General features: G+C 49.3%; 1 protein-coding gene across 1 annotated transcript in view; it reads left to right on the top strand.

Moving 5' to 3' along the window:
• ADGRB1 (adhesion G protein-coupled receptor B1) overlaps positions 1-14,712 on the top strand; it is a 278,120-nt gene that overhangs the window by 149,913 nt on the left and 113,495 nt on the right. The window lies entirely within an intron of this gene.

Raw genomic sequence — 14,712 nt, 5'->3', positions numbered from 1 at the left:
GGGAATGGCCTACAAGAGGAAGCTGGGTTTTCTCTATCGCCTTTCCTAGGGCAGGCTGTAGGAGAACCGGGTGCTGCGTAATACAGGGCATCTGCTGCCCTCCAAATGTACCATGGCGTGTGGCACTAGGCAGAGGGGAAAGCGGAGATGGGGAAGGTTTCAAAGGGTCTGAATCAAACACTCTTGTTCCCTGTCCTTCCCTCCCAGTCACTGAGTGAGGGCAATTTCCTCTTCTCTTCCCCATTCCGGCTTGACCCCTCTCAGCCCCCTTCCTGGGCTGCGCAGGCCACGCCAGCCCTGTTGATTCTTGGCTGATTAGCAAGGCAGCGGCCAGCTGGCTGGCTCGTTCCATTCAACAGCCCCATGCCAGGCCCTCCGTTCGGTGTGAGCGGGGCCCCGGTGGCTGGACTCACAACGCAAAAGCAGGCGGCCAGGGGAAAGGAGCCCAGCTTCTCTCTCCAGTGCCGCCTTTGTCTCAGCAGGAAGCTGAGTGCGTCTCCACCCCTCGGCCTCGCTCTTCGGTGGGGCGGGGGGGGGGGTATTTTTATGAGGCACTTGGGAAGCATCCAGCGTTTGGGCCTTGGGTCTCCATTTGCGCCCGATATATGGGGCTCATTAAGGGTTGCCAGGCTTATAGGTCACGTCACCCCTTTTGCTGCACAGAGCCGCAAGGGTCATCTGGGAGGGGCTCAGTCACTGGCTGCCGGAAGGAATAAATTAGCTCCCATAATTCAATGGGAGGAGGCCTGGAAACCTTCCCCTTAAGGGGAAGACGGAGGGGGAGGGCATCTCCTGTGAATGGGGCAGGTTCGCTGGTGGGTTTCCAATGATTAAAGGCCGTGACAGTGCACGGCTATGGCGTGGCTGAGGGCACACTGGCATGTGCCTGTGTCTTCGTGTGCAGATGGATATGTGTGTGTGTGTGTCATAGGCCTGTGTACATGTCTGTGGGTGGCTGCATAAGCCAGGATGCATGTGTGTGTGTGTGCGCACTTGTGGATCTCAGGTATGTGGTGCATGCATGCTGGTGTGTTAGTGCCTGGTTATGCAGGTGTGTGTGTGCACACACGCTTGCATGCATATGTGGGTATGTGTAATGCCGACAGACCCTGGTCATCAGCGGGCAGGATCAAACCTGGGACCTCTGGAGCTAAATGCATGAGCCTCTACTGCGTGAGCTAAAAGCCATAGGACCCTTAGCCAAGTCTGTAGCAGACTCATTAATCTCTAAGGGTAAGTCTATACTACCCGCTGGATCGGTGGGTAGTGTTTAATGTATCGGGGATCGATTTATTGCGTTTCGTCTGGACGCGATAAATCGATCCCCAAATCAATGCCCATACTCCACCTCGGCAGGAGTAGTAAGTGGAGTCGACGGGGGAGCCATGGCAGTCGACTCACCGCCATGAGGACGGCCAGGTAAGTCGAACTAAGATACTTCGACTTCAGCTACGCAAACAGCGTAGCTGAAGTTGCGTATCTTAGTTCGAACGCCCCTGCTAGTGTAGCCCAGGCCTAAGTCGTCTCGGTGCCACTAGCTGGGACAGAACACCACATCCAGGAGGTGTGTGGGTTACACGGGCCCATGTGTGCAGGAAAGTTCAAGTGTATGTGGGTGGGAGGGTACATGCACCTGGGTCCGTGTGCATGCATATGTCCCGGTGTGGGTATTTGGATAGCAGTATGTGTGCACAGGTGAGCATCCAGGCATGTATTATGCGTGGGTACACGTGCCTGTCCCTTTGATATGGTGTGTTCTTAAGGCGCGGTGTCCTTTTCCTCCCAGCCCCTTGGCGGCTCCGAGGGATCAGTTGAGCTGTCACACACTCCCCTGTGGCATCATGTTTCAGAAGAATCAGGCCAGCTGATTACGTTCTGTGGCACAGGGCGGCAGCCCCAGCTGTCACTTGCCTTTCACAGCCTGGGCGACCAGGGCAGAAGCGTGCGAGGGAGTTGGTTCAACGAGGCGAAAGGGAGGCGCTGACTGTTCGCGAGCTCTGGTGCAGACTGCCTGGGTCTTTTGCGTCTTGCTCGGAGCTCATTGTCGCCTGTGCGGTTTACCTGGTATGTGCTGGGAATGTGTAATCCGTTGCAGGCTGCTTGTCAATGGTCTCTGTGTGTCGGTTGTCAGTGCTGATTCGCAGCCTCAAGTGCTGCCAGGCACAGCCATTCAGAGCCGGAGAAAACCGCATCCCTGACCTCATGAGCTTTAACCTCTAACCACTCCATAGCCAATGTAATTCATAGCTAAGGCAAACTTAAGGCAGCCTGGGGCCCCGATTCTGGAAGGTGCTGAGCACATGCAGTGGCCATTGGCTTCGGGGGAACTGGAGCTACTCAGCACCTTTCTCTCCATTTCACGTACAGGCGGAAGTCTCCAGGGGCTCAGACTCAAGCATAAACTCATTTAACTTCCATGTGTTTCATTTTAGTTGTGAGCCTACTTCTGCCACCTGTAGTCACGCCAGGAACCCTGACTTGCACCAGGAGTCTGGTCAGATTCAGTGGGACACATGTGAGTGCAGATGAGAGATCTTAGGGCTTACGGAGCCAAGACTCTGTTTGCTAATGACCAAAGCTCTTTCCGTGTATTTACATGGAGGCTCTGAAATCCAGACCCCGGCACCCACTAGCAGCAGCACAAGGGCCTCCTTCCTTCCAAGCCAAATGTCACCGCCTGTCTCATCAGTGGCCACACAGCAGTTGTTACATTGCAACTAAATCCCCAGGTCCGACAACCCTGGACTTTAGAGTAGCTCCGATCCAGAGCAGGGCTTCACAGTTCACCTCATCTTTCTGGGCTGAACCAATCCCTCAGATCCGAACCCCCTCCAGCTTTGGGGAAGACCTGGTCCATATATGATCCTTCGCAGCTTAGCCTTGTCTCTCTGATGAGCTGAACACGGCAGAGGAGCCAGCACTGGAATGAGCTAGATCCTAGGAATGGAATGACCACATCGACCACAGGGAAAGGCAGTGTAATCTAGGAGCCTGAGCCGAGATCCTAAAGCCATAGTGCCCTCAGTTTGATTCCTGACACCGATTGGATGTGAAGGCTTAGACATGTCACTTCTCTGTGTGTCTTAGTTCCCCCTGCATTTCCTCACCTTCAGTTTGGGGTTCAGGTAAATGCAATTGAAACTGCTGAATTTCACCTTGTTTTCCAGTAAATCCCTGAATTTCACAGTTTCAGTCCAGAACCACAAATCAACCTAGGATTGGGCCAGGTTTGCTGTAAAAACTCATGTACAAGTGGACTAGACCTCTTGTTCTTTAGCTCTAAAAGCACAAGCTTCTACCACTTGAGCTAAAGAAGAGGGCTCTTAGGTCCTTTATAACAGCAGGTCCCTTATCTTCTCTGTGGTCCAGCCACTAGGGGGCAATATCACATATTCATACGCACAACGGCACTACAGTACGTTATGCTGGAATACAATTCTATGAAGGTGAAAAGAAAAGACAGAACCAACAAAATAAGTTTTTCGTTCATTATAGGCATTAAATACATCTTTCATAATAGGGAAGATAAGTCCAGGCTAAAGTCCAAGGAGAGAGAGAAATGTTTGTAAAAGTCATGTCTGTTTGGTTGTGAATGTACAGAGGGGGCAAGCGGTGTGGATAAAAAGAGATCTGACCCACCTTTCCACACAAACTGCGAGCAGAATTTTTGGAAGGACTGGAAAATGTGCATTGCTTTTTTTAATGACTTATTTTTCTTTTGCTTCTGCTTGTCCCACTTCTGGTCAGGAGCCTGAAATAAAATCTCCTGCTAAACTGACACAAGAGAAGGTGCTCTGGGATCTGAGGTGGACGTGCGGATACTTGGCATTTAATCTTCTCTCAATCATTAACTTACTGTGTGATCACAGGCAACCTGTGTCACTGCTCTATGTCTCAGTTCCCCAGTCTAGAATATGGCAATACTAATAATTGAGCAACCCTTTCAAAATGCTTTAAGATCTAGCAATGAAAAGCTCTATGTAAGTGCTAATTATTATTATTCGGTTATTATTATTGTTACTTTATGATCTGAAGTTGTGAACTTTATGATTTGAACTTTATTTTATGATTCAAACCTTGTTAGCTTTGCCCATTACATCTTATTTGCAATTTGAATAGTGACAAGCAACACAATCCCTATTCTATTCTATTCTATTCTATTCTATTCTATTCTATTCTATCCTCATAGAACCCAAGTCCGACTTTACAGATTCAGAACCCAATACATCCATTAACTAACTGAAACCTAAAATAACACAACACATCACACAACATAACATAACACACCAGAGCATGTATTCTGATGACTACATTAGCTTAAAAGTGGCTTTTTAGCTGAATGGCAAAGCAGATTAGAGAATACATGCATCAGTGAGCCAGTTCTGACAGCTGGATCAATATCTAGCCCCAGCAGGCTCTTGCTACCACAGGGAAAATAGATGTCTTGCAGCTGACCTATTGCTGGGGAATGTGAATGCGAGATCATCAAAATGTACAGCGTGGGCACGTCCCAGTTCTCTTCGAAGGGAGAAAGCCTAGTAGACAAAGCCCTTAGCCTGGAGACAGAGAGAATGAATGCTTGGTGCTGAAAGGACAGTTCCTCTTTGCCCTGGTCACTGTATTTATTGGAATTCACTTTAACCCTTAGTCGGTAGCTATAGGAAGAAATATAACTGGCACAGTCAGGCCAGAAGGCCTCATTAAGGGCTCTGAGAGGTAACGCTGCATGTAATGATTTTCAGACTTGTCAAGGCCCTTTCTGATGCTTTGCAAATACTTTGATCCTATTACAATAATGACCACCTGAATGATGCGTATTAATCTTCCTGAGCTGGCCTCTGCTGCAGGCTAAAGCTGCCGCTCAAGGTGGTTTAACGTACACCCTCCACATTTGTATGACAGTAAATCTGGCAGCATGGATCTGCCGCCTGTCCCTCGGTAAGAGCAATGGAACAAACCCATCCCTGCAGTAACGCCGCTGGAGCCAATGGAGTTACAGTAGGGACAAGCTTGGCCCAGTGCATGCCTAGATTTAATCTAAGATACATCTGCACATAGTTGTTCTCTGCTGTTGTTATGAATGGAGGCAGCTGGCTGGCAGGCAAAGATTCCAGTTCTCTGTTATCCAGTCTCACCAACTTAGTGCGTTGGACTCACTGCAAATTTGCCCAGGTTACAATGCTAGTAATCAACAATAACAATAATACCTAGCTCCTGTGATGTGTAGATTTCAAAATATCATTATCCCTATTTTTTAGACAGGAAAACAGGGACAGAGCCCAATTCACGCGCTGTCACCCAGAAAGCTGGTGAAAGAGCTGAGAGAAGAACACAAGTGTCCTGGTCCAGGGCTCTATTCACTGGGCCCCACTGCCTCCTGTAGTAGGAAGAGAGCCTGAGACATAAGCCCTTGTATTAGAGGCCTGGTATGAGGCAGGACCTGCTTACAGAATGTAGTAAGAACAGGGCTAATATTGGAGACACACATAAAAAGTGCTAGTTACAAAATACTTACGCAAACACATTTCAATATTAAGTGGTACCAGAACACCCCAATATCAAGGATGGTACAAAAACGTTCCCCAGGAATTACAGGAACACACTGAACCCTTCTAAAAGATAAGGTTAGGATAACAGTATGTGATAAAAACGTTTTAATTAAACCAACATGTACAAGGTGATAACTAGCCACGTCAGGGGGCAGTGACTAACTATGTCAAAGGCAATACTAACTTGTTTGTATTAGGGTATAAAGATGTATCTCAGAGGAAGTATCTTTGTTCAGCTGAGGTGGGAATGGAAAGTCCTGCCATTTACTGAGCTGCGTCCATTGTTACAGGCATACATGTCTTAGTATCCTTGTAGAGTCTACCAGGTGCTATTACCATGCTTTGCTAACAATAAACCTGCCCTGGTGCCTTCGTACCTTAACGGATCTTGTGGTCATTGGATGGTTCGCTCGAGGTCTGCTGTGCCGTCTGTGTGCACAGAGCTGGGGCAGCATGCAGGAAGAACACACACACGCAGCCAAGCATCTAACCACACTAGTAGACCTCGAGTGAACCACCCAATGAACACAAGATCCTCCCAGCTGACTTGATGGAAGTTACTCATACTCTTTGGTGGGAGAACAGGGCATCCTGAAATTAAAGGGGAAAAGCATCTGGGGAAACATGGCTTTTGCTTTATTTATTACATTTAATTTTTATTATTTAATAATAGATCAAACCCTCAGAAACCCTGAGTATCTGCTGACCACATGCAGCATTCCTGGGAGGCAGTGGGAACTGCAGGGGCTTGGTACCGACAAGGATTTGGCCCATGATAATAATTAATAGTGTAATATTCTTATCCCATTGATTTATTTTAATCTGTAACTCCTGGTGCCAGGTATGTGGCTGATGTTTTGCCGAGTGACATTTGCAGCTCAAGGGTGGCACAGAGCAGCTGAAATATACATGGGAAAATCTCTGACTCTGAGTTGCAAATAAGGGACCTGATCCTGCACTTGGATCTGTGGGTTTGTGAGCAGGCCGTTTACTTCCCCATGGGCAGACACTTCCCCAGACAAGGAGCCCATTGAAGTCACTTGGGCTCTGCACAATCACCGGGGAACAACTGCGCAGATCTCACTGCAGGGTCAGGGCCCTAGCTGGGAACAGAGACGTGGTCTCAGCTTTCTATTTATGGGGGAGGGAAGATAGTTCTGCCAAGCTTTACAGATAAGGAGTTATTCACTAATGCAATCTGGGAACAAGCACCAACAGGATGATACGAAGGGATGAAACATACGCAGAAGGGCCAAATCCTCAGCTGGTGTAACTTGCCATAACTCTCCTCTTTCCCTCCCACAGAGGGGCCAGAGCAGAGGTGACTGGAAATTTGTTCAAGCTTGGCAGCTTGATCCCCTGTCATAGTCGGGACCCTACTCAGACTGAGAGACATACAGGGTGCAGATTTGTGCTATATCTGTCTATCTAAGGTACTTATATGTCCCATAGTATCGGAGCCCCCCCGAATCTTTAATGTATTCATCCTCAACATCCCTGTGAAGCAAGGCAGTGCTATTATCCCTGTTGTACAGATGGGGAAACTGAGGCACAGAGTGATTAAGGCCCAGATTTTTAAAGGGATTAGATGTTGCCGTGCTCAGCATCACTACACCTAACTGGTTTAGGAGACAAATCCCATTTTCAATAGGGATTTAGGCACTTAGGCACATGTCTGCAATGGGGAATTCTGCTGCATGATTCTATATTCGTGTAAAAGGATGTTCATGATGCTGCATCCCATACATGGGGGAGCAGATGCCCTTTCCAGCTGAGGACCATGCAGTTGGTGTAACTAGGAGCCTCCTCTTGTCTGCTGCCACGTCATTGGCAGGTATTAAATGAGTGAAAGGATGTCCTTGTGCTAAGTGACAGTAGGAAGCTCCCCTTTGGGTGACTTCTCTCCCGATCCCTCCAACATTCATCACTGCAGCAAAGATAACGCCAGGGTGTGAAACACAGCTGACAGTTTAGCAGAAGATTGCACAGATGCTGCAACATCTGTCTCCGTTTGGAACAAGCTGATTGGCTGGAGGGACAGGCATGCTAGGAGGTGGGGATGAAATTAGCATTCCGCGCTACCTAGAGAATTATTTGTAGTCCATGTTTCCAATGTGTATTATAAACTAGATAGAGGGATAAAGTAGAAGGAAAGGATGGATGGCTAGAGGCCACTGCGAGCCCACAAGGCCTGGTTCTCCATTTCCTTACACCTTGGGTAGTCATTTACTGCAGTGGGAAATGGTTTTAAAATGATGGAGAGCATCTTACACTCCCTTTACTCGAGTACAGCTGGCTACACAAAGTGCTGGGGAGCAGAGAATCAGGCCCAGACTGGTTTGAATTAAATAAGTTGTCAGCTACAAGGCTGGGAAATGATTGCTCCATATTCAGCTGCTTTACCGTAGTGCAAAACATACGTGATCTCAAGTCAGAGGACACGGAAGAAAGACGAGGCACTGCATTAGGCAGCCCCTAGTTTCTGCTCCATCCATGTGGCTGATCAGATGTAACATTTCGGGTGCAAGTATGTCTTTCTTGCACATCTGTGGAGCACCTGCTTTCTGTTCAGTGGGACCCAGCTGTGGAGGAGTCCTCAGTGTAAACCCAGTGACAGCTTGCTAGCCCGTGCGAAACGAATTTGGTGGGTCTCAGTTCAGTTTGCCCAACCCTGCAACTGCCTCTGATTGGCAACCTTGATTGCTCACATCAGCAGAGATAGGCCCAGAGACTGAATGATCCTATCACCTCCCGTCCTTCCAGGCCAGGCAGGGCTGTGGAAGATGTAGATAAATACGATCCTGGGTTTTGATGCCTGGGGTTTAGCATGTCACTCAGCCAGAGAAGCCGTCATGCAGGTTTAATCATTACAGAATACAGTTCCTGGGGGTGGGGCTTGGAGTTAAGGGGAACGAATTCAGCCTCCTGCCTGTGTGCTGCCAGGGGTGACATATCCTGCAATGGGGTCCTCGCTGTGCCTAAAAAGCTGCAGCTGGGTGGTACAGACCCTGCCCACGGGAATCCCATTCATGCCAGTCATGTGGCTAAATACCTGTTCAGAGCACAGTAGTGTGAGGATGATCGGGGGTGGGGGAGGAAGAAACCAGTGCAGCCCAAAGGATGGGTGTCGCTTTGAAGAGAGGGGCCATGGTCAGTGAGGGAGCTGATTCAGTCCACTGGAGCCCTGGCCATAAACTAAAGCTGCCTCTCCCACATAAGCTCCGGCAGAAACCCCAAGAGTTGGCTGCAGTGGTGACACTGTCTGCTTTCCTGCAGGGGTGTTCTCCCTGAGGTGCAGGGGCCAGGCAAGTGAAGAGGGGTAAAATTAGCATCCCCGGAAGCCAGCGCTAGCTGCATCAGCACTAGTGCATCTGTCCCGTTCACCAGTCAGTCCGCCACAACACTACTGCATCTGGCTTACCCCTGCATCACTAGTGCATCATTTTATCTGCTGTTATTCATAGAGGTTTCTTCTCAATTGCGCTGATGTAAATCAGGAGAAACTCCATTAGTTCCCTGGCATTACACCAGGCGTAAGGGAGATTGGAATCAGCCCCCACTTTGAATCCTTCCAGTCCCACCGTGGTTTTTCTTTACATTTCAAGTGTCAGACATCAGGCACAGTCACAAATGCAGAATAACGATGAGGACAAGAAGCAATTCAGCAGTTCGGAGGCGAGACTCGAATGACCTTCCAGAACCGGAAACCAAAGCTTTATGAAACACAAATTGGAAAAGACAGTTTAAAGTGCCACGCGGAGTTGACCGTCCTGGCAACGTTGTGCTTAGCCCATGTGGGGAGTTTGTTTTGAGGATCATAGAGAACGAAAGGGGCACTGACAACACAGGAATATCCTCCATACGATGAAGAAGAATCTCCGTGATCTGAACCTCCCTGCCTATAGAGCTGCTGCTGCATTTCCCTGTCCTTCTATCTCACAATTCCTTGATGTCCCCCTTAGAATCATAGAATCATAGAATATCAGGGTTGGAAAGGACCTCAGGAAGTCATCTAGTCCAATCCCCTGCTCAAAGCAGGACCAACACCAACTAAATCATCCCAGCCAGGGCTTTGTCAAGCCGGGCCTTAAAAACCTCCAAGGAAGGAGACTCCACCACCTCCCTAGGTAACCCATTCCAGTGCTTCACCACCCTCCTAGTGAAAAAGTGTTTCCTAATATCCAACCTAGACCTCCCCCACTGCAACTTGAGACCATTGCTCCTTGTTCTGTCATCTGCCACCACTGAGAACAGCCGAGCTCCATCCTCTTTGGAACCCCCCTTCAGGTAGTTGAAAGCAGCTATCAAATCCCCCCTCATTCTTCTCTTCTGCCGACTAAATAATCCCAGTTCCCTCAGTCTCTTCTCATAAATCATGTGCTCCAGCCCCTAATCATTTTTGTTGCCCTTTGCTGATCTCTTTCCAATTTTTCCACATCCTTCTTGTAGCGTGGGGCCCAAAACTGGACACAGTACTCCAGATGAGACCTCACCAATGCCCGTATTCACCCATAGCCCCATCCAAGTCCTGCTGGGGTCCATGGGAGTTCACCCAGTTACTTTACTAGGGTTTGGATGAGCCCAGGAGGTTCTGATTATTGCTTTTTCAGTAATCGGACTAATGCTCCCTCTGACTGCAGAAAATGCTGGTTGTGTGCTCTGTTGGACCATACCGAGCAAGCGGCTGTATCAGCCAGAAGAGAACAGTTCTTGGAATGGTCCAAACAAAGATTGAAAGGACTTTATATCACCAGGGAGGCTGTATCAATATGTTAGAAAGCCACTGTGAGATCGCTTGTCTTTTTTAAAAACCAAAAGCAGTAAATAAAAAAGCTCTCCCACCCCGTAGCCCCATCCTAGGTTTCCCAAAAGTAAGACAGGGTATCTGTTGGACGTTCCATTACAAGACACAATTTTGCTGCTCTAAAAGAGGTGCCAGTTCTGGGGAAAGTAGAATCCCCTTTAGCAGTTTGCAGTACGGGGCCTCTGACACAGTTGAACCTTTCTGATTTCAGGGATAATATGTACATAATAGTTAGATTGTTGCACTATGTAGGGCTAGATTTTCCAAGCAGACTCAACCCGGCCTGTGCATGTATCTCTGCGATTTTGCACATGCTCATTTTTGTGCACTTGCGTTGTTTACATAGGAACAGAGGGACATAGGTTTTGCCAGACTGGATCAGACCAATGGCCCATCTACTCCAGTGCCCTGAATCTGACACTGACCAGCACTAGACGCTTCAAGGGAAGGTACAAGGAACTCTGAAGTAGGCAGATTTCCCAGAGTTTGTATATGACCCATTACACCATCCAGGGCTGAAGAGCATCTCTGCTCTCTAGATCCAGTTGCCACTGATTTGAAGCTACAGTGGCAATAACACCCTGTTCTCCCATTTTCACAGCTCTCTGCTCCCTGCAAGGTCCAGCTGCCATAGCAATTTCCCCTTTAATAATGAGTCCCCTTGCTCCACTTTTAATCCTCATCCAAAACTACAAACAATGGAGTGAGCATGAATGGAGGAGTTCTCGGGACCAGGCGCGGGTGCACCCCGATCCAGTTGCATCTCTGAAGACTCCATTCTTGGGAGATTTCCATGGATTTTGCTGAGTGCCTCTCAGCCACTTGTGCCTTTAAAGAACTGCATCCCCCTCTCAGTTACGGTTAATCTTTAATCCAGCATCTTCATCTTTGCCTGCAGCACCTTAGGTAGGCTTCTTGATTTAATTTCTTTACCCGTCTTCCCCCGCCCACTGGCCCCGCTCTCATTTGCTTAATTCATTTTATCTCGTCTCTTTATTGTGTAGTCTTGCACTAAGCCGTTTAAAGCTTGTGATTTAGGTTTCTGGGAAACAGTACTACCTGGAGGAACTAGTGCTGATTGGTCCGAGAGAGCCAGTGCTCTTACTGACCCACTCCTTGGGTCATGTGTACTCTTTGAATCAGGGACTGGGTCTTATTAATATTTGTTTTACAGTAGCACCCAGCGGCCTAAGCTAAGGTCCGGGGCCCATTGTGGTAGGTGCTGTACATACATCTAGTAAGAGACAGTCCATGCCTGAATGACTGTATGGTTTAAATAGACTTGACACTAAAGGGGTGAGGAAAAGGAAAGATTGCTATGCCCTTGTTACAGGTGGGGAACTGAGGCACAGAGTGATTAAGTGACTTGCCAAAGGTCACCCAGCAATTCTGTGGCAGAGCCAGGAACTGAACCCAGGTCTCCTGAGTCCCAGTCCAGTACCTTAACCAATAAGCCCTTGAGTAGAGATGGCCTACGTTCCTGGCCCTTTAACAATTCCTCTTCTCCTGCAGGAAGGGGGCATTATGTTTTTTGACAGGAGCTCAATGTCTTTCAATGGCATGCACCATGCAGAACTTGAAATCTTCCAGCTGGGTGGGCATAATTCTAAAGGGGCAGGCCTGTACTTGTAGAAGAGTCCTTCTCTCTAACCTCTATGATTAGCTGTACGTATTAAGCATTAACAACAATGTGATGATCCTTGTGTCCTTTTTCTGGTGCCAGCTAACTGTCCTTGTATGATGAGCTCTACTGTAATTGGGGAGTGACTGGTACCATCAGCTTGTATCACTGCTCCCGCTGAAGAGCGGGATTTCCCTGCAATCTAATGAATACTTAGAATGCTGGCATTATCCAGCCCACCAAATGTATTCCGAATAGGACCTTAATCGATCGATCTGTCAGTCTAATCCAGGAGCGGGCAAACTTTTTTGTCTGAGGGCCACATCGGGTTTCCGAAATTGTATGGAGGGCCAGTTTGGGGAGGCTGTGTCTCCCCAAACAGCCAGGCGTGGCCCAGACCCTGCCCCCTATCCGCCCCCCCCACTTCTTGCCCCCTGACGGCCCTCCTGGGACTCCTGCCCCATCCAACCCCCCCTGTTCCCTGTCCCCTGATGGCCCCCCCGGGACCCCTGCCACATCCACCCAGACCCAGACCCCCCGCCCCGACTGCCCCCTGCTGCCCCATTCAGCCCCCCTTCTCCTTCCTGACTGCCCCTGCCCCCATTCAACCCCCCTGTTCCCTGCCCTCTGACCACCCCGATCCCTATCCACACCCCTGCCCCCTGTCCATCATCCCAAACTCCCCTGCCCTCTATCCACACACACACCCCTTCTCCCTGCCCCCTGCCACTGTACCGTGCTGCCTGGAGCACCGGTGGCTGGCGGCGCTACAGCCGTGCTGCCCAGAGCACCAGGACAAGCAGCCGCACCGCCTGGCTGGAGCCAGCCATGCCACCGTGCAGCACAGAGCACCGGGTCAGGCCAGGCTTTGCAGCTGTGCTGCCCCAGGAGCTCACAGCCCCACTGCCCAGAGCATTGCGCCGGCGGTGAAGCGAGCTGAGGCCACGGGGGAGGGGGAACAGCAGGGGAGGGGCTGCGGGCTAGCCTCCTGGGCCAGAAGCTCAGGGGCCGGGCAGGAGGGTCCCGCGGGCCGGATGTGGCCCGCGGGCCATAGTTTGCCCACCTCTGGTCTAATCTATCTGTCTAGCTATTTGCCCATCATCACTGTATTATCGGAGGCCCAGATCCTCAAAGACATTTAAGTACCTAACTCCCATTGATTTAGTTCCTTTGTGCAGTTGTTGTTAACCAAAGTTTGGGTTGCCAAGGTGTTCAATGCTCTTTGCCATGTTGTCCCTTTTTGGGGGCGGGGGGCATGGGTGCACAAGTGAAGCCGTTGGCCAGTTTCACCATTCATCCCAAACATGATTTCCCCAGAGATTCGGGACGTCCACCAGGACCTTCTTATCAATGTGGTCTGTAATGCGTATGCTGCTTGTCTGACTATATCTTAATTTTTTCCAACGGAGCACTTTCTCTAGAAGCTTTTAATGCAAGTGCTTCAGGGCTAGTTTTCATAACTAGGATGCGCCCTGTCTTGGAGCTTGCATTATGAAGAAAACTTTTCTAAAGCTCCAGAAGCCTGAGCTCTGGAAAGTTCTCAGGTTGACCAGCTGTGTGATGCGGGAGTGAGAAGTGTCTTAAGGAGAATGTCAGGAAATGATGTGCTCTATTCTGCAGCTGAATGAGAGGATAGCTATGGAGAACAGTGATCCATCCTGGTTATTCCTAGCACCAAAGAGGCTGTGTTTAGGATATGTCTGTGAAGTACCTCCCACAATCCTTTCTAGATTCATGTGTGGGCCATATTCTGCTTCACATGCTAACTGAGAAATTAGAGGTGAAAAGCCCTTGTAAGATCTGGGAGTGCTAGGTTAAATTTGCCACTGGGACTTGCTTTCATTCTGTTCGTGCTAAGGGCACTTCTGAGAGTGCCCTGCGGTGCTGCGTAGTGAGTGGTCGGGAGGCTGTTCAGTGAAGTCCTGTTGCTGTCCTTGTTTTGCAGCCCCTACTGCAATGTGCAGGTGCAAACTGTATCGTTTGGGACCTCAGAGCAGCTGCCTCGGCATAGACAGACCCTGCATCTAGAAGATCTGCTCTGTTGAGATAACAGCCAGGAATGGCACATTGAAGTAGGATGGAGGCAGATCTATCACACTCTGATCTTCTCATTTGTCTGAAGAGGGGCCCTAGATGTCCCAGTTGGAGAAGCTCCACTGACCTGTGTGAACGTCTTGTCCATTCCCTGGAGGCCAGGGCCAATGGTTCCCTACAGCCCGTTCCCCAGTGCTTTGCTCAGTCTAGTTTTCAGTGTCTCAAGGAATAACTGTAATTCCCTTACAATGGTGCTTCCACCTCTTCCCTTGGGAAACTATTCTACAGCCTAATACATCATGGCTCAGATTTTCTGCTTTAGGGCTCACAGTGGCCCTAGAAGTATTGTAGCTAACCACAGGAGAATCTTCCCAGCCCAGTGGTGAAGAGCTGGCATAACCGCTCCTACGCTTCCTCCTTCCTGCAGCCAGTTATGGGGTTGTGGCTGGGCTTCCTTACTCCTTTGTGGTTCCTAGCTGCCGTATTGTCTCCTTGCAGTCATGGGCAGCCAGCATAAGACAGAGAAGAGGTTAGGAGGCTGGAGTGCTTCACAGCTGGTCCAGGATGGGTGGTACACTCAATGGTCTCCTCTGGGAATTATCCAGTGGACAGGCATGATGGAGACGACGTGCAGTGTGCCAACTTGGGGGATTTTATTGAGAGTCTCAACGTATGTGGTGTTTTTTGTTCAAGCCCCAGTTCCT

This window comes from Emys orbicularis, chromosome 2 (genome assembly GCF_028017835.1).
Source record: "Emys orbicularis isolate rEmyOrb1 chromosome 2, rEmyOrb1.hap1, whole genome shotgun sequence".
Lineage (NCBI taxonomy): Eukaryota > Metazoa > Chordata > Testudines > Emydidae > Emys > Emys orbicularis.
The sequence above is the reverse complement of the archived record's forward strand: the minus strand, read 5'-3'. Positions and strand labels throughout refer to the sequence as shown.